Raw genomic sequence first — 27939 nt, 5'->3', positions numbered from 1 at the left:
ACTTTATGTGGTAATGACTTGGGAATGCTTTTACCTATCAAAGTGATTCTGAGATTGTTTTCTCGTGACTTATTGTACTTTATGATAGTGGAAAAATTTGGTCGATAAATTCGATATTTATTAATGAAAAACACCAAAATTTCGTGAAAAATGCCAAAAATTAGCATTTTTCTAAATTTAAATGTATCTGCTTGTAAGACAGGCCGTTATACCACACAAAATTGTTGCTAACTAACATCCCCCATATGTCTACTTTAGATTGGCATCGTTTTTTGAACATCCTTTTATTTTTCTATGACATCACAAGGCTTAGAACTTTAGCAGCAATTTCTCACATTTTCAAGAAAATTTCAAAAGGCTATTTTTACAGGGGCCCGTTCAGTTGTCAAGCGGCTTTTAGGGCTTTCTATATTAGAAACCCCCATAAATCACCCTATTTTAAAAACTTCACCCCTCAAAGTATTCAAAACAGCATTTAGAAAGTTTCTTAACCCTTTAAACGTTTCACAGGAATAAAAGAAACATAGAGGGGAAATGTTCAAATTTTTTTTTTGCAGAAATTCATTTTTAATCTATTTTTACTAGGTTTTACCAGACAAACGCAACTCAATATTTATTGCCCAGATTCTGCAGTTTTTAGAAATATCCCACATGTGGCCCTAGTGTGGTAATGGACTGAAGCACTGGCCTCAGAAGCAAAGGAGCACCTAGAGGATTTTGGGGCCTCCTTTTTATTAGAATATATTTTAGGCACAATGTCGGGTTTGAAGGGCTCTTGTGGTGCCAAAACAGTGGAAATCCACCAAAAGTGACCCCATTTGGGAAACTACACCCCTTGAGGAAATTATCTAGGGGTATAGTGAGCATTTTGACCCCGCAGGTTTTTTGCAGAAATTATTGAAAGTGGGCCATGAAAATCTACATTCTTTCAAAGAAAATGTAGGTTTAGCTAATTTTTTCTAATTTCCACAAGGACTAAATAAGAAAAAGCACAGCTACATTTGTAAAGCAGTTTCTCCCGAGTAAAACAATACCCCACATGTGGTAATAAACGGCTGTTTGGAGACACAACAGGGCTTAGAAGATAAAGAGCGCCATTTGGCTTTTGGAGCTCAAATTTAGCAGGAATGGTTTGCGGAGGCCAGGTCAGGGACCAAAACAGTGAAAACACCAAAAAAGTGACTCCATTGAGAAAACTACACACCTTGAGGAATCCATCTAGGGGTGTAGTGAGCATTTTGACCCCACAGGTGTTTCATAGATTTTATTAGAATTGGGCAGTGAAAATAAAAAATCATTTTTCTTCAATAAGACGTAGCTTTAGTTCCAAATTGTTCATTTTCTCAACAAATAAAAAAAAAGAAAAGTACCCCAACATTTGTAAAGCAGCTTCTCTCGGCAATACCCCACACGTGGTCATAAACTGCTGTTTGGGCACATTTGCAATGTCCCTGTGGGACCAAAACAGTGGAAACCTCCCAGAAGTGACCCCATTGTGGAAACAACACCCTCAAGGTATTCACCTAGGGGTGTAGTAAGCATGTTAACCCCACAGGTGTTTTGCAGAAATTCGTGTGCACTCGATGTGGGATAGTGAAAATGGGAATTTTTCCTTAGATACGCCAATATGTGGTGCCCAGCTTGTGCCACCATAACAAGACAGCTCTATAATTATGCTGTGTTTCCCGGTTTTAGAAACGCCCTACATGTGGCCCTAATCTTTTGCCTGGACATTCGACAGGGCTCAGGAGTGAAAGCGTACCATGTAAAATTGAGGCCTAATTTGGCAACATATAAAGTATTGGTTCAAAATTGCAGAGGCTTTGATGTGAAATAATAAAAGAAACCCCTGACTAGTGACCCCATTTTGGAAACTGCACCCCTCAAGGCATTTATTAAGGGGCGTAGTGAGCATTTTCACCCCACGTGTCTTTTCCATAAATGATTGCGCTGCGGAAGGTGCAAATTACATTTTTTCCCTAGATATGCCAATTCCATGGCAAATATGTCGTGCCCAGCTTGTGCCACTGGGGACACACACCCAAAAATTGTTAAAAGGGTTCTCCCGGTTACGGCGATGCCATATATGTGGAAGTAAACAGCTGTTTGGGCACACTGTAGGGCTCAGATGGGTGGGAGCGCCATTTGGCTTTTGGAGCGTGGATTTTGCTTGGTAATAGTTTGTTTGGAGTTTTACTGGTGTTTCCGTTTATAATCTGGGGCATATGTGAGCTGGGCAGAGTATATCAGGGGCATAGTCAGGTAGTATAATAATAAGGTAAAAAAAAAAATTTTGCCGGGAAAGTGTTGTCCTGGTATAATACGTGCGCCCTCGCTTCCAGCGGATATATTTGGGCCCTCCCCTTCCTGGTTCCCTAATTTTAGTGCCTTGATACATCGCCTTTTGAAACAGAAGAAATTTTCCCCTCGGGCTGCACAACTGGATATTTTTCTTTCCTGACTTATTGGAGCCTTAAATTATTTTATTTTTTCATAGACGTAGTGGTATGAGGGCTTTTTTTTTTTTGCGGAACGAGCTGTAGTTGTTATTGGTACCATATTGGGGTACATGAAACTTATTGGTCACTTGTTATCCTTTTTTTGGGAGGCAACGTGACAAAAAAAACAGCAATTCTGGCATCGTTTTTTAGGGTTTTTTTTATACAGTGTTCAACATGCGTTATAAACGACATGTTACCTTTATTCTGCGGGTCAGTATGATTCCGGCGATACCTAATTTATAGAACTTTTTTATAACTTTTTGCACAATAAAATTACTTTTGGAAAGAGAATGTATTTTTTTCTGTCGCCATGTTGTGAGAGACATAACTTTAATTTTTTTGTATTTTTTTCTGCCATTATTTTTTAGTTGTTTTTTTTACGGCATTCACTGCGCTGGATAAATAACATAATATATTTATAGTTTAGGTCATTACGGTCGCAGCGATACCAAATATGTATTGTTTATTTATTTTTTTCAATAATAAATGACTTGATAAGGGAAAAAGGGGGAGATTGTGTTTTATTTTATTACTTGAAACTTTTATTGTATTTTTTACAACTTTTATTGAAACTTTTTTTTGTTACACTTTTCTTTAGTCCCACTAGGGGACTTGAAGGTCCAACTGTTTGTTTGATGTTCTAATACATTGCACTACCTATGTAGTGCAATGTATTGGAACTGTCAGTTGTTCACTGACAGCAAGCCAATCAGGCTCCGCCTCTGGGCGGGGCCTAATCAGCTTCCGTAATGGTAGACAGGAGGCCATTGTTACGGCTCCTGTTGCCATAGTAGCAGTCGCCAGCCTAGCGATCGCTTGGCAAGGCTGCCGATTTGTTACAAATCCCTAGGATGCAACGATCACAATGGATTGCTGCATCGAAGGGGTTAATGCCAGGAATCGGAGCTATCTCTAAGGGTCTAAGAGTATTCAGCCTGAATATCCATTCGAGTTCCCTTTTTTTTTTTAAAAAGCCACTTTGTCACCACCTCAACCTAGGGGTGGGATGTGGTCAATTATCCTGAATTTTAACTGTTTCTCCGTATGGTTCATTTCAGCGAAGTGCTTGGAGACAGGTAAGTCTAACTGTCACGAAGGGTCTGTGAACCCACTCGGCCGTACCGCCTTGGCAGTAAGGCAGCTGGCCAACAGAGAGCAGGTGAGAGTCTATAGGTCTATAGGTACCTGTGGCAGCTCAGACAGCAGCAGGGCAGGCTTGGCTGGGACTTAGGTAGCAGGCAGACGTCAGGAAAGGTGGAGCAGGTCAGACGTGGATGTAGCGCAGCATGACTTTGGCACGGCTCGGTGCTAAACCTGGAATGTATGGATTGCTAGGTACAGGAACTGGAAACAAGTATAGATACAGGGACAGGGACTGTTTAAGAGCGGGCACGAGCGTGCGCGCGCACCCTACGGGGTTCGGCAGATGTGAGTGGATCCGAGCACTGGCGTCTCCTGAGGAGGCTGGGGCCAGCACTTGCCGACTCGTGGCTGCGGCTGTCAACGGGAGGTTGGAGCTGACAGCCCGCAGCCACGGACATAACAGTATCCCCCCTCTTATTGGGACCAGAGCGAGAGAGAAACTTCAGAAGAGTAGGGGCATTGAGGTTCTCCTCTGGCTCCCAGGACCTCTCTTCAGGACTAAACCCCCTCCAATCCACCAAATAAAAAGGGGAGTCTTGGAATAGCGGTTCAGGATCACAGGTTTCAGGAGGGAGACATGGAAGGCGTTGGGAATCCTGAGGGTAGGAGGCAGCCGGAGCTTGTAGGCGACAGGATTGATCTGCTGCAGAACCTCGAATGGTCCGAGGAACCTGGGGAAAATTTACATGACGGCACCCTCAGTCGGATATTCCTGGATGACAGCCAGACCTTAGTGCCAGGAAGAAACCGAGGAGGCTCTCTTCGCCTTGTGTCAGCCTTCTGTTTCATGCGGTTCCACTGCCATTAGGATGGAGGATCGAGTCTGCTGCCAGATCTTCAAAAAGTCTCTAAACGTGGAATCAGCTGCAGGTACCTTGGAAGTATCAGGCACCGGGAGAGGAATTCGTGGGTGTTGGTCGTAGACAATGCAGAACGGTGTATTCCTAGTAGACTCGCTGGTGTGGTTATTGTAGGAGAACTCCGCCCACGGGAGCAGCTTCACCGAGTCATCATGCTACTTGGAGATGAAGTGGTGTATGTAGTTCTCCAAAATCTGGTTGATCCTCTCGACCTGACAATTAGACTGAGGATGGTAGGCAGAAGAAAAGTCCAACTTCACGCCAAGAAGTCCGCAGAGGGCTCTCCAGAACCTCGAGGTGAACTGAACCCCCCGATCAGACACAATATGCTGCGGCAAGCCGTGCAGGCGGAAGATGTGTTGGATAAATAACTTGGCCAACTGAGGAGCAGAAGGAAGACCGGTAAGAGGAACAAAGTGGGCCATCTTCGAAAATCGGTCCACCACCAGCAGAGAGAGGCAGGTCCGTGATAAAGTCCATCGCTATATGCTGCCAGGGAGCATTGGGCACAGGCAATGGCTGGAGCAGGCCAGCAGCTCTGGAGTGGGTGGCCTTGTTGGCTGCACATACAGCACAGGAAGAAACGAAGTCCACAATATCTTTGGGCAGAGTGGACCACCAGAAATGACGAGCAATCAAATCCCGGGTCTTGCGTAACCCTGCATGACCTGCCAGTCTAGAGTGACCCCAGCGGAGGATTCTTCCACGATCAGCCAGGTGCACAAAAGTCCTCCCAGGAGGAATGTCCCCAATTTGCAGGGGGTTGACCGAGACAATGCAAGATGGATCGATAATGTTCTGTGGACTCTCAATGGTGTCTTCTGTCTCGAAAGACCTGGACAAGGCATCGGCCATCACATTATTGTCGGCCGGGCGATAATGAAGCTCAAACTGGAACCTTGCAAAGAACAGTGACCACCTGGCCTGACGAGGGTTCAACCGTTGGGCCGTCTGGAGGTAGGTCAGATTCTTGTGGTCCGTAAAAATCAAGATTGGATGAGCTGTGCACTCTAGTAGATGTCTCCACTCCTCCAGGGCCAATTTGATGCGAGTAGTTGCGTTCTGCGGAAGAGAAGAGCTTGGAAAAGTAACCACATACCATTTACTTGCCCTTGGGACCTCTCTGGAACAGGAGTGCACCAGCGCCTCTGCAATATGAGCAGTGTCTGAAACCATTCCCCCTGTCTCTTTTTAATCTTTGGGATAAAAGTCTTCGCTTGTTGTTTGCGAATTAAGGCCGTCATCATTTTATTCCCCTTGTCACCATGAGCATATTGCTTATATTTTGAAATTTGGATGAGGTGGGCGGATTTAACATTAAGAATGTCTTTCACCTTATCTCTAAGACTAGTCAATTCCGCTAATGAAGAGATGGCTACTGTCTTCTTGTGTACTCCCTCCAAAAGGGCAATCTGAGAAAATAAAGAATTTAGTACAGCATTGGTCTTTTTCTTTACATGCGTTCCCAGGGAAATAAGCTCACCTCTGATCACCGATTTATGAGCCTCCCACACAATCGGATTCGAAATAGAATCTGAAACATTATGAGTGAAATATTGAGATAAATGGTTTTCAATAATCTGGGCATTAGTCTTATCCGCTATAAGAGTGTCATTAAGTCTCCAACACCAATCTCCCTTAGGAATACCTACTAAACTTATAGACACTAAAATCGGGGCAAGGTCTCATAATAAAATATGGCCTATATCCGCAGAACGGACTAGTGAAGTATACTGCTGCGAAAGAAAAATATAATCTAATCTGTGATATGTATTGTGGGTGGGTGAGAAATAAGAATAATCCTTATCTAACGGATGCAGCAGTCTCCAGACATCTGTCAAGTGCAGGGAATTCAAAGCCTTGTTCAAGTGTGCTAGCGTCTTATACAAGGCATGCTGTGATCCCGTGGTGTCTAAAATCAGATTAAGGGGTAAATTCAGGTCTCCCCCACCACCAAAATCCCTTCAGAAAAATCACGTAACATGTTCAGAGTCCGAATAAGCCAACATTAGGAGAATATAGATTAGCGAAGGTATACATCACTGTATTTTAACGATATATATTGTGCTCCCACAAATATGAACATTTGAAAATTCACTGAAGTGATAAATGAGTAAAATGTATAATTGCGGACTTGGCGGATCAGATAACACAATGGCCTTCAGTCACGTTCCGTAGAGGTAAAAACATCAGGGATAGGGTGATGCAGAGTTGTTTTGATCCAATAATCCAAAAGGGTACTTGGTTAGACAGGCAGATACCGGGTACACACAGATGTGGTAGTTGTAGAGCCTGTGATTTCATTCAAAGTGGAAAAAAATTCAAAAGTGTTACCACCAAGGTTGAGTATGATATCCGAGATTTTGTGAACTGCAAAACGGCTGGAGTTGTCTATTTAATCACATGTCCGTGCCCACTGAATTACGTGGGCAAGACGATACGGCAGTTTCGGCGCCGGATTAGGGAACATGTTGGAGATGTTACAAATGAAAGAGATACTTCCATATCAAAACATGTGCATGCAAAACATCAAGGCAGGGCAGAATGTTTAAAATTTCAGGCAATTGAATTGGTACGTCCTCCCAAACGGGGAGGGGATTGGGATAACCTCATTCTGCGTAAAGAGGCCCAATGGATCTACAGACTGGCTTGCGTACATCCTGAAGGTTTAAACGAGCAAACAAATTATACCTGTTTTATTTAATACACAATCCATATCAAGTCATAGGGCTTTTTTGGTCCTCTGGGTGGGGGTATGGTAATGCATTCCTAGTCCCAGTGTAGTCACTTGAAATATATCAATCAATAAGTAGCAGGTATGGCAATTGAGTCCGGGAGTGTGTCAAATGTTTTAAGTGAGGTTTACAATTACGTCGTTCTTCTATCCATATATTATGTATTTTCAGGGTAGGTGCTCCTATCGTGGTAGTCCAATTGCGGCCCTGAGCTGATCCGCAACATATATCCAACCTTATAGTGTTATACTCCATCCTTGAATAGCATGAGGCTTTGTGTAGTAAATAGATACTTCTACAGCCTCCCATTGAGTCTGCATGCTCTGTGTTGTTTACATTGTTACTTCCGGGTATGTCAGCTGACAGCCGGGAGTCACATGGTTGAGCATCATGGATGTGCTGGGCCAGTGTGATTGGCTGTTTGATGTATGCTGCCGGAGCCAGGGGGCGGAGTATTCAGTTCATAGTGACTCAGAGTCCCAGAGTGAAGCATGCCGCTGACATCTATGCGTGCATGCTTCCGTGTTGTGCAGTAGAATATCTGCTGCTGAAGATATATCGCTGGCATCCTGGCCAGACTGACAGACCCCTGATGATAAGTATAGAAACGCGTAGGGTCGCGTGAAGTGAGGGAATTTTGCGTAGGGGGCAGTGGCATTGTTGTGCATCTGTACATTGGAAGAATCTGGTGCGGTTAACGCAGGCTCCTGTGTGAACGAGGGTCCAAACCACTGCTTTACCAATGTTATACGCTGATTCCATATTTTGATATCTCTGTTTACATACCCAGTCATTAAGGGTTCGCAAACGAACTAGGACTGGGAGTATTCTGTTTAATACGTTTTTAAATACACGGTTGGGCTTTTCACAGTGGTGATTGTACCCCTGTTTTTAGATAGCTATGAAATAAAAATTATACATTTTACTCATTTATCACTTCAGTGAATTTTCAAATGTTCATATTTGTGGGAGCACAATATATATCGTTAAAATACAGTGAATTATTACAAATTAGTACAGTTCATTATACAATTTAATATATCTGGGTATGGCAGCCTTTGCACTCTCTGACCTAAATACAGAAGGATGGATCAGTGAGGCAAAAAGCGTCTTCTCTGAGTGTGAACTGACGTATACAACGCAGGGTGTGTCCCTTAAATCCACTTTTAAAAACCTCACTAGATTACACAAGGATTATACAAGAAGTTGGTGGGAAATCCAGAGTCTAGAGAACTATCTTAAGAACAAAATAGTGCCTAGAGGCCTCAGAGTCCCTATTACCCCAGCCCCCAGATTAAAGACACCTAACATTAAAGAGAGGTGGGAGCAGGAGATTACAGGGAGTTCACTGAGATTTATGCAAATTTTGGTTGAGGAAGAGATTATTCAATTTGATCACATCAGTGTGGAACTGAAAAAAGAGATTGAGACAGTCAAGACTCTGGTTGATACCCCAGGTTTTGATAAAAAGGATAAAACCTTGCAACAATCCTTAGAGAGGTTTACTTGTCATCTAAAAGAGCGTAAGCACTTCCAGTTCCAGAGTGATCTGCAGGAATTTAGGGAGAAAAAAGCTTATGATTTTGTTAATCAGCAGCAACAACAACATCAGCAGCAGGGAAATAGGGGTCAAAGAGAATCTGACCCCTCTACATCTGAGAGTGAAACAACAGACTCTGAAAGAGTAGGCCCATTCTCTGGGACTGGTGGTGGTAGACAAAAAGGTAGACAAAAATTTAGGGGAGGTGCCAGAGGTAGGAATAGAGGCCGAGCCAGAGCTTCTTCCAACAGTGGCAGTAATAATTTTTTATCCAACAATCCCCCCATTTCCCGCTACATGCTGAGGGGACAAAAGGATTTATAAAGGGAATAGGAACGGATAAGTTACAAATAATTAATTTATCGGAACATATTCTGAGTCCATCTGAGATCATGCTTTTAGAGAAGGGACTTTCATTTGTCCCCACAGTAAAATTTGGTTCATTTACCTGGATCAAGGATTTGAATTTGTTTGCTCGTAAATTAAAATGGATTAAGTTTTTCAAACATTACAACAGGAAAAAATGTCTGGAAATGGGTCTAGAGGAATCTGATTTAGAAGGACTAGAAGCACTGGAAGGGTTACTTGAAGAATCAAGTAGAACCCCAGGACTGGGTCCTTTTACTAATCTAAGAACTAGAAGTAGGAAGTTGCCGCCATTGGGAGATTTTACCAACGTAGATCTGTTCGTAGATTTGGTGGGTGAAGAGATCAAAGCTTTGAGTCAGGATATGAGGGGCATTGATAACAATCTGTCTTGGTCTGAACGTGTAGCTCTTACCACTTTGGAAAAAAGACGTAATATCATTCTAAAAGCATCCGATAAGGGTGGGAACATTGTGGTCATGAGTCGAGAAGACTATAAGAAAATGTGTGAGGACATTTTGCTCAATCCTGACTGTTACACCATTCTAAAAGATAACCCCACAGCAGTGTTCAAGAAGGAGCTTTTAGGTATCCTGCGGGATGCAAAGAGCAGGTCTTTGATCAGTGCTAGCGAATTCAACTTTCTATTTCCTCAATTTCCTATTATGGCATGCTTTTATAGCCTGCCAAAAATCCACAAGGGCTATCCTCCCCTACGTGGTAGACCCATTGTATCAGGTATTAATAATCTTACCCAGAATGTGAGTACATATATAGACCAGGTGCTGCGTCCGTTTGTGCTAGGTCTCACATCATATGTACGGGATACCATGGATGTTTTAAAACAAATTGAGGGTATCACTTTGGAACAAAATAAATTTCTGGCGAGTTTGGATGTGGAGGCTTTGTATTCCTCCATTCCACATAGACTTGGCTGTGAAGCAGTGGAATACTTTCTAAAATCTAGGGGCACTCAATATGTGGCTCATAACCAGCTTATTTTGCAATTATTACACTTTGTGTTAGAAAGGAATGTTTTTATCTTTGAAGACCGTATTTTTCATCAGCAACGTGGTACAGCAATGGGGAGTCCCACTGCTCCAACTTATGCAAACTTGTCTCTTGGTTGGTGGGAAGAGACAGTTGTCTTTGGGGATACATTTGTCAAATGGACTTCATCAATAGGTATCTGGATTAGATATATTGATGACGTGTTGTTGCTCTGGAATTCCACAGTGGAGGAATTCAATAATTTTGTGGCAGCCCTTAATACAAACGATCTAGGGCTCAGGTTCACATGTGAAATCAGTGATCAGGAATTATCTTTTTTAGATCTTAAGATAATTAAAACTAAGGAAGGCACAATACGTACTAAAGTACACCGAAAGGAGACCGCAACCAATAGTTTCCTACAATGGAACAGTTGTCACCCTTATCCCCTCAAACGTGGGATTCCCAGAGGCCAATTCATGAGAGTACGCCGAAATTGTAGTTCAATGGACGATTTTGAGTCACAGGCACATGACCTCACAAACAGATTGAAGGAGAGGGGATTCCCTAAGGGGGTAATTAGAAAGGCCTATGAGGGAGCGAGGGATGCAGATAGGCAGAGCCTTTTAGTCCCTAGACAACGTCAAGAGGAAAGGGTCACTAGGCTCATAGGTACTTTTGACTCCAAACAATCTGAGATCATGGAAATCCTCAAGAGGTATTGGCGTATCCTAGGAGCCGATGCGGACTTGGCGGATCAGATAACACAATGGCCTTCAGTCACGTTCCGTAGAGGTAAAAACATCAGGGATAGGGTGATGCAGAGTTGTTTTGATCCAATAATCCAAAAGGGTACTTGGTTAGACAGGCAGATACCGGGTACACACAGATGTGGTAGTTGTAGAGCCTGTGATTTCATTCAAAGTGGAAAAAAATTCAAAAGTGTTACCACCAAGGTTGAGTATGATATCCGAGATTTTGTGAACTGCAAAACGGCTGGAGTTGTCTATTTAATCACATGTCCGTGCCCACTGAATTACGTGGGCAAGACGATACGGCAGTTTCGGCGCCGGATTAGGGAACATGTTGGAGATGTTACAAATGAAAGAGATACTTCCATATCAAAACATGTGCATGCAAAACATCAAGGCAGGGAAGAATGTTTAAAATTTCAGGCAATTGAATTGGTACGTCCTCCTAAACGGGGGGGATTGGGATAACCTAATTCTGCGTAAAGAGGCCCAATGGATCTACAGACTGGCTTGCGTACATCCTGAAGGTTTAAACGAGCAAACAAATTATACCTGTTTTATTTAATACACAATCCATATCAAGTCATAGGGCTTTTTTGGTCCTCTGGGTGGGGGTATGGTAATGCATTCCTAGTCCCAGTGTAGTCACTTGAAATATATCAATCAATAAGTAGCAGGTATGGCAATTGAGTCCAGGAGTGTGTCAAATGGTTTAAGTGAGGTTTACAATTACGTCGTTCTTCTATCCATATATTATGTATTTTCAGGGTAGGTGCTCCTATCGTGGTAGTCCAATTGCGGCCCTGAGCTGATCCGCAACATATATCCAACCTTATAGTGTTATACTCCATCCTTGAATAGCATGAGGCTTTGTGTAGTAAATAGATACTTCTACAGCCTCCCATTGAGTCTGCATGCTCTGTGTTGTTTACATTGTTACTTCCGGGTATGTCAGCTGACAGCCGGGAGTCACATGGTTGAGCATCATGGATGTGCTGGGCCAGTGTGATTGGCTGTTTGATGTATGCTGCCGGAGCCAGGGGGCGGAGTATTCAGTTCATAGTGACTCAGAGTCCCAGAGTGAAGCATGCCGCTGACATCTATGCGTGCATGCTTCCGTGTTGTGCAGTAGAATATCTGCTGCTGAAGATATATCGCTGGCATCCTGGCCAGACTGACAGACCCCTGATGATAAGTATAGAAACGCGTAGGGTCGGGTGAAGTGAGGGAATTTTGCGTAGGGGGCAGTGGCATTGTTGTGCATCTGTACATTGGAAGAATCTGGTGCGGTTAACGCAGGCTCCTGTGTGAACGAGGGTCCAAACCACTGCTTTACCAATGTTATACGCTGATTCCATATTTTGATATCTCTGTTTACATACCCAGTCATTAAGGGTTCGCAAACGAACTAGGACTGGGAGTATTCTGTTTAATACGTTTTTAAATACACGGTTGGGCTTTTCACAGTGGTGATTTTACCCCTGTTTTTAGATAGCTATGAAATAAAAATTATACGAAGGTATACATCATTACATATTTTCCCTTTTATAAATAAGTATCTAACATCCGAGTCTTCCAATTGCGTTAACAACGAAAATGGAATGCATTTATGTATAGCTATGCTAACACCTCGAGCTGCAGACTGATAAGGGCAATGGAACCATAAATTAAAATCTCTGGTAGGAAGAGTAGGGAGTTTTGTACGATTGAAATGGGTTTCTTGTAAGGGGACCACGTTTGCAGTCTGCTTTTTCAACATTCTAATAACTTGACTATGCTTCTGTGTATAACGGTTCTCACCTGTTTGTTCGTGGATCCTCTGTGTCGTCTGGGAGATGGTGCTTGGAACCCAGGCAACGCTTGGCACAGCGGGTAGAGGTGGTCGGATGGATAGGCAGAAGTCAGGACAGGCAGCAGACGTCATAACGGGTATGGCAGCAATAGGTCAAGGCAGGCGTCGTAACCGGTATGGATAGCAATAGGTCAAGGCAGGCGGCAGACAAGGATGGTGAAGTTCAGGCAGAGGTCAGTAACGGGAAATCCAGACAAAAAGGCAGAAGGGACGGAAACAGGGAACCAGGGCACAGGGAAAATCATGGGGAACTTCGTTCAACAAGCATGGATTCAGGGAAGGAGGAACCTTAAATAGGAAGTCTTAGGAATTAAGGCGCGCGCTGGCCCTTTAAGACAGGACAAGTCAGCGCGCGCGCCCTCTAGTGACTGCAGCCGCTCATTGAGGATGACGGCCGCGGAGGGAGGTAAGGGCTGCACTTACCTGACGCCATCCAGAGCCAGCAGAGCGTTTGGATCGGGTAAGTGGAGCTCGGGATGAGCATGTGGTAATGGAGGACGCCGGAGCAGAGGCCGTGGGGAAGGTGGGGAACGGTGCGGCAGCCATTACAGTACCCCCCATTTACGCCCCCTCTTTTTAGGCTTGCTTGGAAACCTTCGCTCAAAGACCTTGATAAGAGCTTGGGCGTTGATATTCTCCACGGGCTCCCATGACCTCTCCTCAGGACCATAATCTTTCCAGTCCACTAGGTACCATAATCTCCCCCGTGAACTTTTGACATCCAGGATCTCTTGAATTTCAAATTTGGCATTATCCTGCCAGCGGAGGATGGACAGGAATTTTCTTTGAAAAACGGTTGAGTATAGTGGGTTTCAGCAGAGAAATATGGAAGGAATTAGAGATTTTCAGAGACTGAGGAAGGCGAAGTCTGAAAGTTACTGGATTGATTTGTTTTGTTATTTCATAGGGGCCCAGAAACCGAGGAGCTAGATTGTAACAAGGGGTCTTCAGACGTATGTACCGGGTGGACAGCCAGACTTTATCCCTAGGAAGGAGCTGCGGCGGGAAACCTGCCTCTTTTATCCGTGTCTCTCTAAAACCTGGCTACGGCTTTCTGGATGGAGTCCTTGGCCTTTTGCCATATCCATACAAAGTCGCGGTGGACCGTGTTAGCAGCTGGAACCTCAGAAGGTGCAGAGACTGGTAGGGGAATTCCTGGATGCTGGCCAAACACCAAGAAGAAGGGAGAAGAGCGGATAGATTCCCCCGTATGGTTGTTGTAGGCAAATTCGGCCCATGGAAGCAGACTTGCCCAGTCGTCTTGTTGCGGAAACACGAAATTCCTGAGGAAACGTTCAAGTATTTGGTTTATCCGCTCTACTTGACCATTGGATTGAGGATGGTACGCGGAAGAGAAGTCTAGTTTGACCTCCAGCAGTTTTCACAAGGCTATCCAGAACTTTGATGTGAACTGAACTCCTCTGGCAGAAACAATATGCTTAGGAAGACCATGCAGGCGAAAGATGTGCTTGATAAACAGCGTTGCCAGTCGGGAAGATGACGGAAGGCCTGAGAGAGGTACGAAGTGCGCCATCTTAGAAAAGCGATCCACTACAAACCAGATCACTGTACACCCAGCAGAACTAGGCAGATCAGTGATGAAGTCCATGGCAATGTGCGACCAGGGAGAGTCAGGCACGGGCAGAGGGTGCAAAAGGCCAGCAGGTCTTGAATGGGAGACTTTATTTTGAGAGCAGGTGGAGCAGGCTGAAACAAAGTCTTTAGTGTCTTGGGACATGGAAGGCCACCAGTACTGACGGCCAATCAAATTGAGGCATGACCCCAATGAAGAACACAATCCCTTTGTTTAGGGGGTACGTAGGTCTTTAATCGAGGAATGTGTACCACTTCAGCTGGAGCAGCATTCACAATACGTTTAGGATCTATAATAAACTGTGGGCTGGGCTATTGGTCTGTGGGGTCAAAACATCGAGATAAAGCGTCAGCCTTGGTATTCTTTCCAGCGGGTCTGTAGTGAAGCTGAAAATCGAATCTGGAGAAGAATAATGCCAACCGAGCTTGACGAGAGTTTAGGCGTTGAGCAGTCTGTAAGTATAGGAGGTTCTTATGATCTGTGTAAATGATGATGGGATGCCGTGCACCCTCAAGCAAATGTCTCCATTCCTCCAGGGCCAATTTAATAGCTAAAAGTTCTTTATCTCCAATTCCATAATTTTTTTCAGCGGATGTGAACGATTTGGAGAAAAACGCAGGCCACCAGTCTCCCTCCACAAGTCTTTTGTGAAAGGATAGCTCCGACTCCCACAGATGAAGCATCGACCTTTAGAACAAAGGGTTTGGTGGAATCCGGTCTATGTAGGACTGAAGCAGAAGAGAAGGCAACTTTAAGAGCTTGGAATGCAGTTTCAGCCTCCGTGGTCCAGTCTTTAGCATTAACCCCTTTTTTGGTCAGAGCAGAAATAGGAGCTATCATAGAGGAGAAATGAGGAATAATCTGGTGGGGTAATAATTTGCAAATCCCAGCAGGCGTTGGACCGCTTTGAGTCCTTGTGGACGAGGCCAGTTGAGAATAGAAGATAGCTTGGCTGGATCCATTTGAAGTCCCTGGTCGGAAATGACATACCCCAAGAAAGGCAGGCTGGTTCTCTCGAAGAGGCATTTCTCTAGCTTGGCAAACAGAGTGTTCTCACGCAGCCGCTGTAACACTTGGCGCACATGCACACGATAAGTTTGAATATTGGGAGAAAAGATTAAAATGTCATCTAGGTATACCACCACACAGCTGTACAACAGATCTCGAAATATGTCATTAACAAAAGCCTGGAAAACTACAGGAGCATTACAAAGTCCAAAGGGCATGACAAGGTATTCAAAATGCCCATCACAAGTGTTGAAGGCGGTTTTCCATTCGTCACCCTCGCGGATGCGGATGAGGTTATAAGCTCCACAAAGGTCTAGTTTGGTGAAGATTTTCGCCCTCTGTAGGCGGTCAAAGAGTGCCGAGATCAATGGTAACGGGTACTTGTTCTTCAACGTGATATTATTCAATCCTCGGTAATCAATACAAGGACGCAAGGAGCCGTCTTTTTTTCCCTCAAAGAAAAACCCTGCGCCAGCAGGAGAGGAGGACTTACGGATGAATCCTCTCTCCAGATTTTCTTGGATATACAGAGACATGGTCTCCGTCTCGGGCAAAGACAGAGGGTAGACTCTGCCTCTGGGAGGCGTCGAGTTGGGGACCAGGTATATGGCCTGTGAGGAGGCAGCGATTTAGCTTGTTGTTTACAGAAAACATCCGAGAAGCTTTTGTATGGAGTAGGAAGTCCTGCTGAGTTAGGTTCTGTAGACTGAGGCATGGGTGGGCGAATAGATTGTAGACAATGTTGGTGATAGAAGTCACTCCAGCTGGTAATTTGACCTCCAGTCCAGTCAATAACAGGAGAGTGCTTCTGCAACCACGGTAGACCTAGTAGCAAAGAGTTTAGAGTTCTTTAAAACATAGAAGGAGATACGTTCCTGGTGCAGTGCCCCAGTTAACAGGAGAATGGGTTCGGTGACGAGATAGTTTCCTGTAGAAGCCTCCCATCTACAGAAGCAATGGACAACGGTTTTGTTAGTTTTTGCACTGGGATTTGGTAGCGATTTACCAAGGACTGGCACAGAAAATTCCCAGCGGATCCGGAATCTAGGAAGGCTTGAATGCAGAAAGTGGTTTCTGCAAAGGACCGCTTCGCTGGTATGGTCATCTTCTGAGAGGAAGGTTTTCCACCTAGTGTAGCCTCTCCTACTTGCCCTAGGCATTGGAGTTTTCCGGCCTCACTGGACAGTCTCTAAGGAAGTGCGTTTTACCACCACAATACAAACATAAATTCAACTTGCGTCTTTTCTGACGCTCCTCATGCTTGAGTCTTGTTCTCTCCACCTGCATGGGTTTGTCCGACCGATATGAAGATGAGGCCAGAAAAGGTCTTTGGAAGGTTGGTGCCAACCGTGATGTCCGATTGCTTCGAGCAGATTCTTGTTGTCTCTCACGGAAACGTATATCTATACGATTGGCAAGAGTAATCAAGTCATCCAAGGACAGTGGAAGGTCTCGGCCAGCAAGTTCATCCTCGATTCGGCCCGCCAGACCCTCCCAGAAGGTAGATACCAAAGCCTCATTATTCCACTGGAGTTCAGTAGCCAGGGTGCGAAACTGAATGGTGTATTGGTCTACAGTGGAGGTTCCTTGCCGGAGCTTGAGTAGAGAGGAAGCTGCAGAAGAGGCTCGACCTGGTTCTTCAAACACCCTTTTAAACGTGGAGAGAAAGTTCTGAATGTTGTACATGATGGGGTCGTTTCTCTCCCACAAGGGAAATGCCCAAGCCAGCGCTTCACCAGACAGCAGGGACAGGATGTAGGCCACCTTAGCCTGGTCTGAGGAAAAATGATGCGCCATGACTTCAAAGTGGATGGTGCACTGTTTAAAAAATCCCCTGCAGGTCTTGGGGTCTCCCTCATAGTGGGCAGGCGTAGGTAAATGTAGTCCCGGACTGTAGACAGTAGCTTGCGGTGGTGGTATCGGAGGCGCTAGTTCGTTCAAACGAGTGGACACATTCTGCAGTAGCTGAAACAGCTGATCTTGGCGGACTCGTTGTCTGGAAAGCTCCTGAGCCATATCAGCCGTGTCAATCAGGGCTGTGTCAAGGGGATCCATGGCTTGTTCAACCAATAGCGGTTCTCACCGGGTTGTTCGTGGCTCCTCGGTGTCGCCTGGGAGATGGTGTTTGGAACCCAGGCAACACTTGACACAGTGGGTAGAGGCGGTCGGATGGATAGGCAGAAGTTAGGACAGGCAGCAGACGTCGTAACGGGTATGGCAGCAATAGGTCAAGGCAGGCAGCAGACGTCGTAACGGGTATGGAAGCAATAGGTCAAGGCAGGCGGCAGACAAGGATGGTCAAGTTCAGGCAGAGGTCAGTAACGGGAAATCCAGACAAAAGGCAGAAGGGACGGAAACAGGGAACCAGGGCACAGGGAAACTCACGGGGAACTTGGTTGAACAAGCATGGATGCAGGGAAGGAGGAACCTTAAATAGGAAGTCTTATTAATTAAGGCGCGCGCTGACCCTTTATGACAGGACGAGTCAGCGCGCGCGCCCTCTAGTGACTGCAGCCGCACATCGAGGATGACGGCCGCGGAGGGAGGTAAGGGATGCACTTACCTGACGCTGTCCAGAGCCAGCAGAGCGTCCGGATCGGGTAAGTGGAGCTCGGGATGAACATGTGGTAATCGAGGACGCCGGAACCGGAGCAGAGGCCGTGGGGAAGGCGGGGAACGTTACAATGTGGCACATTCAGACCCCTCACATTATGCGATACAATCTTAAGTTCCGCCATAGCCCCCAAAAATCCACCTCAATATCTTTTCAGACCACATGACATTACAAAAATAACAAAAAAGTAATAGAATAGTAAATAACCGTATTCCATAAAGGAATAAAACAAAAGCTATGGAAAAGGGTGTAATTCCAGCATCTAGAGGAACAAGCAGCATCACCCTAAAGAAAGGAGAAATACACATACAAGTTGGGGGGTCACTATAGAATACATGAGATTAACCTCAAGGCATAACAACCCAAACCCCACCCAAGCAGCTTTTTATATTTCAAGTGTAATACCAATAAGACACTTCAAGTACACTTATAATACATTATACAATCAAATGTGAGGACCATAAAACAATCCGTAGTCAACTTATAACAATGCAGTTATGACTATAAATCTCCCCAAAGCCCATACAGGAGTAAGGAAACTGAACGGGAAGTCATCAATTAGTGCAAGGAGTTATGTAGATATATATTTACTACGGAGCGACCAAGAGTCCTCAGGTCGAATCCACTCTTTGGGTCATGGGAGTGCTTTTCTTTCCTCACGGCGAGCGATGTCCAGACACCCTTGTCCAGGGATCAGTCTCACGTAGAGCAGGTATCCTCAGAGGTTGAGCTAAAGGAAGCCATGATGGAATGTCTATAGGTTGTAATCCAAGTAAATGCCAAGCAGCACGAAGATCCTCTGGTTTCCTAATCACAATTTGCTTATCCTGCTTAATGTTTGCCACTCCAAAAGAATACAGCCAATGAAACGGGATGTTGTTAGCCCGCAACATATCTAACAGCGGCTTCAATATGCTACGTTTGGCAAGAGTTGAGGACAGCAAATCTTGGAAAAGAAGAATAGGGGTTCCCTCATAACAAACTCCTTCTGAAGCCCTTGCTTGCTTCAGAAGTGCAGCTGTATCCACATAGCTAAGTAGACCACAGATTACATCTCGAGGTGGATCTTGCAAACGTGGTTTAGCTCTCAAGGCCCGATGTATATGTTCAATGTGAATTGATGCAGCTCTATCCTCTCCCAATATAGAAACAAAAATCTCCCGAGCAACTTTAGGCAAAACCTCATGTGAAATGGATTCCGGAAGGCCGCGAATCCTAATATTCTTGCGGCAACTTGTTTTCCCGATCTTCAGCTTGCAATAAAGCAATAAAGCCATGTTAATGTGGTCATGTTGTATATGTATAAGTCTTTTGTACAGCCTCTCCAAATTTGACCTCCTCCGTATGTGTGGACTCAAGCATGTGCACCCTGTCCCCTATATGTCGCAAGACTGCTTTTATATCTGCCAAATCTAAGGCTAAGGGGCCCAGGGCTTTAAAAATAACTCTTTTAATGAATCCTCTTGACACAGGGACATAAGTAGACTCACCCCCAGCCTCCGATTGATCTCCTGTGCTTCCGGCGCCATCTTGGATGTACGCGTCGGAGAGCGCTCTAGAGTTTTCTTCAAAAACTTGTCCAAATTGGCTTGGTTTTTCCCCGGTTTGGGGGTGATTGAGGGGTCTTTGCCCTTATCTTTGATGGTCCTCACCATACTGCCGTGTCCTATCTCGCTATGAGTTCGGGTAAGTCGGGTTGCAGCAGTAGCTCCGGATCAAGCCACCTTCTCTGCTCGCTGTCAAGCTCTGCCCCCTTCTCTTTAAATAAGTGTAACCACCCTACCATCAGCACGTTTTTTAACCCTACAATTGTTTTTGTGTCTTGTACTAAACAATATTTTTTTATTAGGTATCTGATGTACCATCTCTCTTCAGTCTGAGTGCCTGTATATAGGAAATATGAGCTTTGGACCCAGATGACCCCCTATAATACGGACTGAGAAAATGCCAATAAATTTCGTGTACAGTGACGTAGCTCAATATTGATACCCTGCTATGTCTTCCTCTTTTTTTTAGTTTCCTTTTGAGAAGTGTTTTATGTCACATGTTGTTGTTTTTTATGAAATGACCCTAACTGTGGTCTCTTTTGCATATTTCTTTGCCGTGGGATATATGTGTGATGTGTAATCACATCCACATCTATATTCCCCTAAATTTTACACAGTGACCTCACTAATTAGTGTAACCAAACTTGTCTCACGAGGTCTAATATAATTAATGTTGTATTATGTTCACTATATTTTCCCACTAGTCATCGAGTTGTATATAAGCATTCTCTGGGAGATTATTTCTCTCCCCCTCTTCTGAATGTCAACATTCACGCATCTATCACAATCCTTGGCAATACACGCAATACTCATTGGCTATCATTTGGTCCTTGGGGATATATTGAATGGGTGGGGTTTGCTACGTCATTAGTTTAGCAACATGTTACTTGCGATTCTCCTTGTCCCAGTTGTCCTATGAGGTGCGCACTCCAAGTGCACGTGACCGGGTGTGTTGCTTGCTCCGTTTCCACCTCCCATAGCGCAATGTGCATGTCTGGTATTCCTGGTACACGTCAGGAACCCGGATGTGCGCTACGGAGCTGGAGGCCGGAAGTGGGGCATGCCTCACTTCCGGTTGCGTCGGTGGACATGCGCCGCTATTCTATGGACGCTGAATAAACAGAAAACACCTGGGCATTGCACTATTTAAAACCAAGACTGCAACAAGACACTATACATCCCCTGAGGAAGCAGACATCGCGAAACGCGTGTTGGGTTTAATACTTGCTATCCAGCCTTCCAGGAATACTGACATGGGTAAGGTTCTCCATACCTATTTATGATATTCAAGCTCTCCCTTCTGAAAAACTGCCCCTAGGACTATTATGTATATTACTTTATGGGTGTTCACATGAGGGATTAGCTGTTTATAGGACAACACACCTCCCATCTCATATCTCCTCAGTGTAAGGAATACAGTGCAATATTTATTGCTATATACACGTGGATAGCCTGTTTACTTGTATTATACAATATTATAGAGTCTCTCCATTTCATTATGTACCTTTTTAAATGTTTGTTTTATATGTGTAAATAATACAATTTGTTATATTTTATATATACCTGGCTTCGTACTCTGATTTTTCTATATATAAATATCTATTATGGAGTTGCCTTTGCATTAAATGTGGGAGGGTGTCCGATAGTGACATTACCTAGCCCATTGCTATCATGCATTAGGAGTTTATAGAATTACAATCTTATAACGCGCTTGAAATTTTGAGAAACTATTGGGGCATCCTCGGCTTAGACCCAGATGTCAGTGAAAAAGTTATGAAATATCCTTCTGTCACATATCGTCGGGGGATGGATTTTAAGGGACAGGCTAGTTAAAAGTCATCTTTCAACACCTGCCGCATCAAACACATGGCTGGGTAAAACTAACATTCTTTTAAATGTGGAGGATGTAAAGCCTGCGAGTATCTCCACCCTAGCAAAAACTTCAATGGTGCAACCACAGTAACCTCATATGCGAATAGACTTTATTAATTGTATTGTATTAATATGGTAGTCTCTGAGACACATACTATATACACACAGAGACACACATTGTATATACACACATAGATACTCACCATCTCTCCTTGCTGACAGGATCACAGGCTTCGGACAGGATCACAGGCTTCGGACAGGATGGGCTCTGGGCGGAGCTTCCTCTGCTTCTTGGCTCTTATTTACGTGTATGTAACTAAGAGCAGAGCACAGAGTAGAGGCAGAGCCCAGTGGCACCCCCTACATGCTGGGAGGGTGCAGCGCCCTGTGCGCTCGCACATCCCTAAGGCCGGCCCTGCCTGCTGCCTATAGTATACATTTGTATGTGCGTCCTGAGGACGCACATACAAGTGAATGTGTCTGTCACTAGCACCGGTGCCCCCTCCAGTGCTCGCAATGTCACTGCATCAGCCCACCACCCGTGAGGCGGGCTTTAAAGTTTAGTGAGCGTGCAGATCGCGGAATGTGGGCAGCCGCGCACCTTATAGGGAACACTGGACCTGAGTCATCTGACCTCGTGTCACTGTGAGGTCAGGTGACTGGAGCGGTCCACTCCCGGGCCATCACAGACCACAGAACGGTGCCGCAGGAACTCCTGGCTCTTCCTAATGCTGATCGCTGCTGCAGGTGTGAGACATACAGGGCACATATCAAAGCAATTTCTCCAGAGTACGGAAATACCCCATATGTGGTCATAAACTGCTGTTTGGACACAGGGCGGGGCTCAGAAAGGCAGGAGCGCTATTTGGCATGCAGATTTTTGCTGGATTGGTTTTTGGGTGCCATGCTGCATTTGCAAAACCCTAAGGTACCAGAGTACAGTGGAAGCCCCCAAGAAGTGACCCCATTTTGGAAACTACACCCCTCAAGGCATTAAACATTTGCCTGGACATATGACAGAGCTCAGAAGTGAAGAGCAACATGCGCATTTGAGGTCCATTGTGGTGATTTTCACAGCATTGGCCCACAATTGCAGGGCTCTGAGGTCAAATAGTAAAACAAACGCCCAAGTAGTTACCCATATTTTGGAAACTGCACCCTTTAAGGCATTTTAAGGGGTGTAGTGAGCATTTTGCCCCCACAGGTGTTTTTCCATTAGTAATTAATGCGCAGCGGATGGTGAAAAGTGAAAATTGCAATTTTCCGCTGATATGCCATTTTAGTGAACAATATGTTGTGCCCAGTTTGTGCCACAGAAGACACACATCTCATAAACTGCTAAGCTGGTTACCCCAGGTATGGCGATGCCATATATGGCATGGGGCCTAAGTGGAACGTGCTTATGCGGCCGCAATGCCCCCTAAAATCCACGGGAGTCTTGCGGCACCATTAATTTCTATGGGCCCGTGCACATGACCGTGTTTTCCACGGTCCGTGCATGGCCCAGGAGACTGGACCGCAGAACACGGCTGTAATAAGATATGTCCGTTCTTTCTGCGGTCCAGGCTCCATGTCTTATTACAGCCGTGTTCTGCGGTCGAGGTTCATAGAAAATAATGGACGCGACCATGTACATGGCCACGATTTCCGGGCGGCTCGCGGGTGACAATATGCGGCCCAACGACCCGAAAATCATGGCCGTGCAAATGGCTACGGGCGTGTGCATAAGGGCCTTAGTCGAGGATGATAAAAATAAGCAGATGAGCAGGCCCGAGGGGAACTTTCCTTCTAATATTTGGGAACCAGGAAGAGAAGGGCCCAAACATATCTGCTGGAAGTGAGGTCGCCCGTATTATACCAGGACAACACTTTCCCAGCAAAATTCCCCAAACTACAGAGGTGCAAAGTGTCGACCAAAAGGGTGATCAGAAAGGACATTATTTATTAGTGTAAAACTGGCCTTTTCAGAAAGGATTGTTTTACAGCATAACACACATGTATGGATATGTATTATTTACCCCATTATTATACCCTCTTATTATACTACCCTGATGTACTCCGCACAGATTACATGTACCCTAATATACTCCGCACAGATTACATATACCCTAATGTTCTCCGCACAGCTTACATATACCCTGATGTAATCCTCACAGATTATATATATATCCTGATGTACTCCTCACAGATTACATATATCCTGATGTTTCCTCACACATTACATATACCCTAATGTACTCCTCACAGATTACCTATACCCTGATGTACTCCTCACAGATTACCTATACCCTGATGTACTCCTCACAGATTACATATATCCTGATGTACTCCTCAGATTACATATACCCTGATGTACTCCTCAGATTACATATACCCTGATGTACTCCTCACATATTACATATACCCTGATGTACTCCTCACAGATTACATATATTCTGATGTACTCCTCACAGATTACATATACCCTGATGTACTCCTCACATATTACATATACCCTGATGTACTCCTCACATATTACATATACCCTGATGTACTCCTCACAGAATACATATACCCTGATGTACTCCTCACAGATTACATATACCCTGATGTACTCTGCACATTTTACATATACCCTGATGTACTCCTCACATATTACATATACCCTGATGTACTCCTCACATATTACATATATCCTGATGTACTCCTCACAGATTACATATACCCTGATGTTCTCCTCACATATTACATATACCCTGATGTACTCTGCACATTTTACATATACCCTGATGTACTCCTCACATATTACATATACCCTGATGTACTCCTCAGATTACATATACCCTGATGTACTCCTCACATATTACACATACCCTGATGTACTACTCACATATTACATATACCCTGATGTACGCCTCAGAGATTACATATATCCTGATGTACTCCTCACAGATTACATATACCCTGATGTACTCCTCACATATTACATATACCCTGATGTACTCCTCACATATTACATATACCCTGATGTACTCCTCACAGATTACATATATCCTGATGTACTCCTCACAGATTACATATACCCTGATGTACTCCTCACATATTACATATACCCTGATGTACTCCTCACATATTACATATACCCTGATGTACTCCTCACAGATTACATATATCCTGATGTACTCCTCACAGATTACATATACCCTGATGTACTCCTCACATATTACATATACCCTGATGTACTCCTCACATATTACATATACCCTGATGTACTCCTCACAGATTACATATATCCTGATGTACTCCTCACAGATTACATATACCCTGATGTACTCCTCACAGATTACATATACCCTGATGTACTCCTCACATATTACATATACCCTGATGTACTCCGCACATTTTACATATACCCTGATGTACTCCTCACATTTTACATATACCCTGATGTACTCCTCACAGATTACATATATCCTGATGTACTCCTCACATATTACATATACCCTGATGTACTCTTCACAGATTACATATATCCTGATGTACTCTTCACAGATTACATATATCCTGATGTACTCCTCACATATTACATATACCCTGATGTACTCCTCACAGATTACATATACCCTGATGTACTCCTCAGATTACATATACCCTGATATACTCCTCACAGATTACATATATCCTGATGTACTCCTCACATTTTACATATACCCTGATGTACTCCTCACATATTACATATACCCTTATGTACTCCTCACATATTACATATACCCTGATGTACTCTTCACAGATTACATATATCCTGATGTACTCCTCACATATTACATATACCCTGATATACTCCTCACATATTACATATACCCTGATGTACTCCTCAGATTACATATATCCTGATGTACTCCTCACATATTACATATACCCTGATGTACTCCTCACAGATTACATATACCCTGATGTACTCCTCAGATTACATATACCCTGATATACTCCTCACAGATTACATATACCCTGATATACTCCTCACAGATTACATATATCCTGATGTACTCCTCACATTTTACATATACCCTGATGTACTCTTCACATATTACATATACCCTGATGTACTCCTCACAGATTACATATACCCTGATGTACTCCTCACAGATTACATATACCCTGATGTACTCTTCACAGATTACATATATCCTGATGTACTCCTCACATATTACATATACCCTGATGTACTCCTCACAGATTACATATACCCTGATGTACTCCTCATCTTACATATACCCTGATATACTCCTCACAGATTACATATATCCTGATGTACTCCTCACAGATTACATATATCCTGATATACTCCTACATATTACATATACCCTGATGTACTCTTCACTGTGTAATAAAAATGGTTGCAATTCCTAAACGTTTCACAGGATATTTTTGTTCAACCCCTTGAATTAAACATGAAAGTCTACAGTTCAATTGCATCTCAGTTGTTTCATTTCAAATCCAATGTGGTGGCATGTAGAGCCCAAATTATGAGGATTGTGTCACTGGCCAAATAATTCTGGACCTAACTGTATGTCATCTGGGCCAAGGTAAAATCAGTTCTTCTCATTTGTCCATCTAAAAGGATCAGAAAACATGGTTGCAGACTTCCTCAGATGGAAACATCCAGATTTGAGTATCTGAGGATCTAGTATATGCCCATGCACAGCCACTTCTCCAATAATTCTCCGCCATGATGCAGCAGTCGACTCATCAGGCAGGTCAGGGGACCCCTATTTTCCACATAGGTGCGGGTACCACCTCCATCTACCAGCAATTTATGGCACATCCTGCGTTGGAAATACTCCTTTATTCTGCTCTATTCGCACATTGCAGCTTCCTGCTTCCCTATGATTATGAGGCGTGATGGCACCATGTCTTGTCTCCAAGGCAGCCAATCTTCACCATGTGATGTGACATCATTGCTTTGTAAACAGAGACAGACAGACAACCCTTTCTAGGTACATTGATGAAACCTAATTCAACAAACACGGAGAATAAAACAAGCACTTTATTAAAAAAAATAAAATTCTAACAACACGTTACACATAAGGTTTAGTGTCAGATGGGAGATCATTGCGGCTGTGTCAGAATAGGAACGGTAGTTCATGTAAAAACCTGCTCTGTGGATGGTAACACAACTACAAAGTTTTTTCAAGTGTAAGGTAAAACGCTAATGTCGTTTTGGGCTTACTCACAATCATCATACCCTTCACAAGTACACGTGTACGGAGCCTGCAGTGTCTCCGACTTCAGTCACGTAAGGACACCCCATGTAATCTTTTTTTCTTTACATATTTTGACATGTGCATCAATATTTAATGTTCATTCATACAGTATAAAAAGATTTAAAAAAATACCTCACAGATATGCCACTTCCTTCTATGGCTCAATTACCTGGTTCTGCCCCTTTATAAGGCCTCATTCACACTGTATTTTGGCTACCATTTGGCATCAGTATTTGTAAGCCAAAACTGGGGACGGAACTTAAGCAGAGAAAAGTATAATGGAAAGATTTGCATGTCTTCCATGCTTTGGACCTAGTACTAGTTATGCCTTACAAATACTGATGCAAAATACTGACCAAAATATGCAAATGTAAATGAGGCTTTACGGTTTAGTAGTCTCTTATATGGGAGATTTTGTTTCCTACTCTTTCATGGGGAGCATGCAAAACTAGTTTTCACCCCCCCCCCCCAGCATCTTGCTAACATTTAGAACTAGGCATTCACTTGGCCATTCAAGAATCCTCCATTTCTTTTTTTTTTGGCCAGTCCTTGGTGGGTTTACTTGTATTGCCATGATCCAAAGCCTACTTTAAAGGGTAACTAAATGTTCAACAAACTTCTGACATGTCATAAGTTTTGATTGGGGGGTCCGAGCACTTAGACCCCCACCAATCGCTAAAATGAAGTGGCAGAAGCGCTCGTGTGAGCGCTCAGCCGCTGCATTTCTGTTCCTCTTTTTCCGGAAAACAATGTATCTGAGTACGGGCTCAATAGAAAGTCTATGAGCTCGTACTCCGATACATCAGCTTTCCGGAAAAAGCCAAACAGAAACGAAGCAGCTGAGCGATCACACGAGCACTTCTGCCGCTTCGTTTTAAAGATTGGTAGGGGTCTCCATGCTCGGACCCCCACCAATAAAAACTTATGACATGTCATTATGACATGTTATAGGATAAGTATCTGCATTTGACCGGATACGTGGTTCAACAGTGTTCACTAAGCTCGATCTGCGAGGCGCTTACAATCTCATCCGCATCAAGCCTGGCGATGAATGGAAGATGGCCTTTAACACCAGGAATGGCCATTACGAGTACTTAGTCATGCCCTTCGGCCTGAGTAATGCACCCGCAGTGTTCCAGAGTTTAATAAATAAGATTTTCTGTGACATGCTGTACCACTTCATTGTCCTTTATCTGGACGACATCTTGATCTTTTCCCGTTCACTTTCGGATCACCGCAACCACGTTTGCCATGTCCTAACCCAACTGAGAGACAATCCGCTTTATTGTAAACTGGAGAAGTGTCTCTTCGAGCAATCCTCT

At 44.0% G+C, this 27939-nt stretch overlaps 1 protein-coding gene and 1 long non-coding RNA gene across 3 annotated transcripts in view; one reads left to right on the top strand and one right to left on the bottom strand.

The window, feature by feature from the left end:
- Positions 1-27939, bottom strand: part of LOC142726868 (oocyte zinc finger protein XlCOF7.1-like) — a 129418-nt gene that overhangs the window by 27943 nt on the left and 73536 nt on the right. The gene's annotated exons all lie outside the window — the stretch shown is intronic.
- The window catches only part of LOC142726870 (uncharacterized), a 153423-nt gene that overhangs the window by 53960 nt on the left and 71524 nt on the right, over positions 1-27939 (top strand). Inside the window, exon 5 of one of the 2 annotated variants that reach the window (XR_012877106.1) lies at positions 19805-21062. The exons of the other annotated variant lie outside the window; for it this stretch is intronic. This is a non-coding gene — a long non-coding RNA (uncharacterized LOC142726870). Of the gene's footprint in view, positions 1-19804; positions 21063-27939 lie in introns of those variants that run through there. 2 annotated transcript variants of the gene reach the window in all.

The sequence above is a fragment of the Rhinoderma darwinii genome, unplaced genomic scaffold, assembly GCF_050947455.1.
Source record: "Rhinoderma darwinii isolate aRhiDar2 unplaced genomic scaffold, aRhiDar2.hap1 Scaffold_639, whole genome shotgun sequence".
In the NCBI taxonomy this organism is placed as follows: Eukaryota; Metazoa; Chordata; class Amphibia; order Anura; family Rhinodermatidae; genus Rhinoderma; species Rhinoderma darwinii.
The sequence above is the reverse complement of the archived record's forward strand: the minus strand, read 5'-3'. Positions and strand labels throughout refer to the sequence as shown.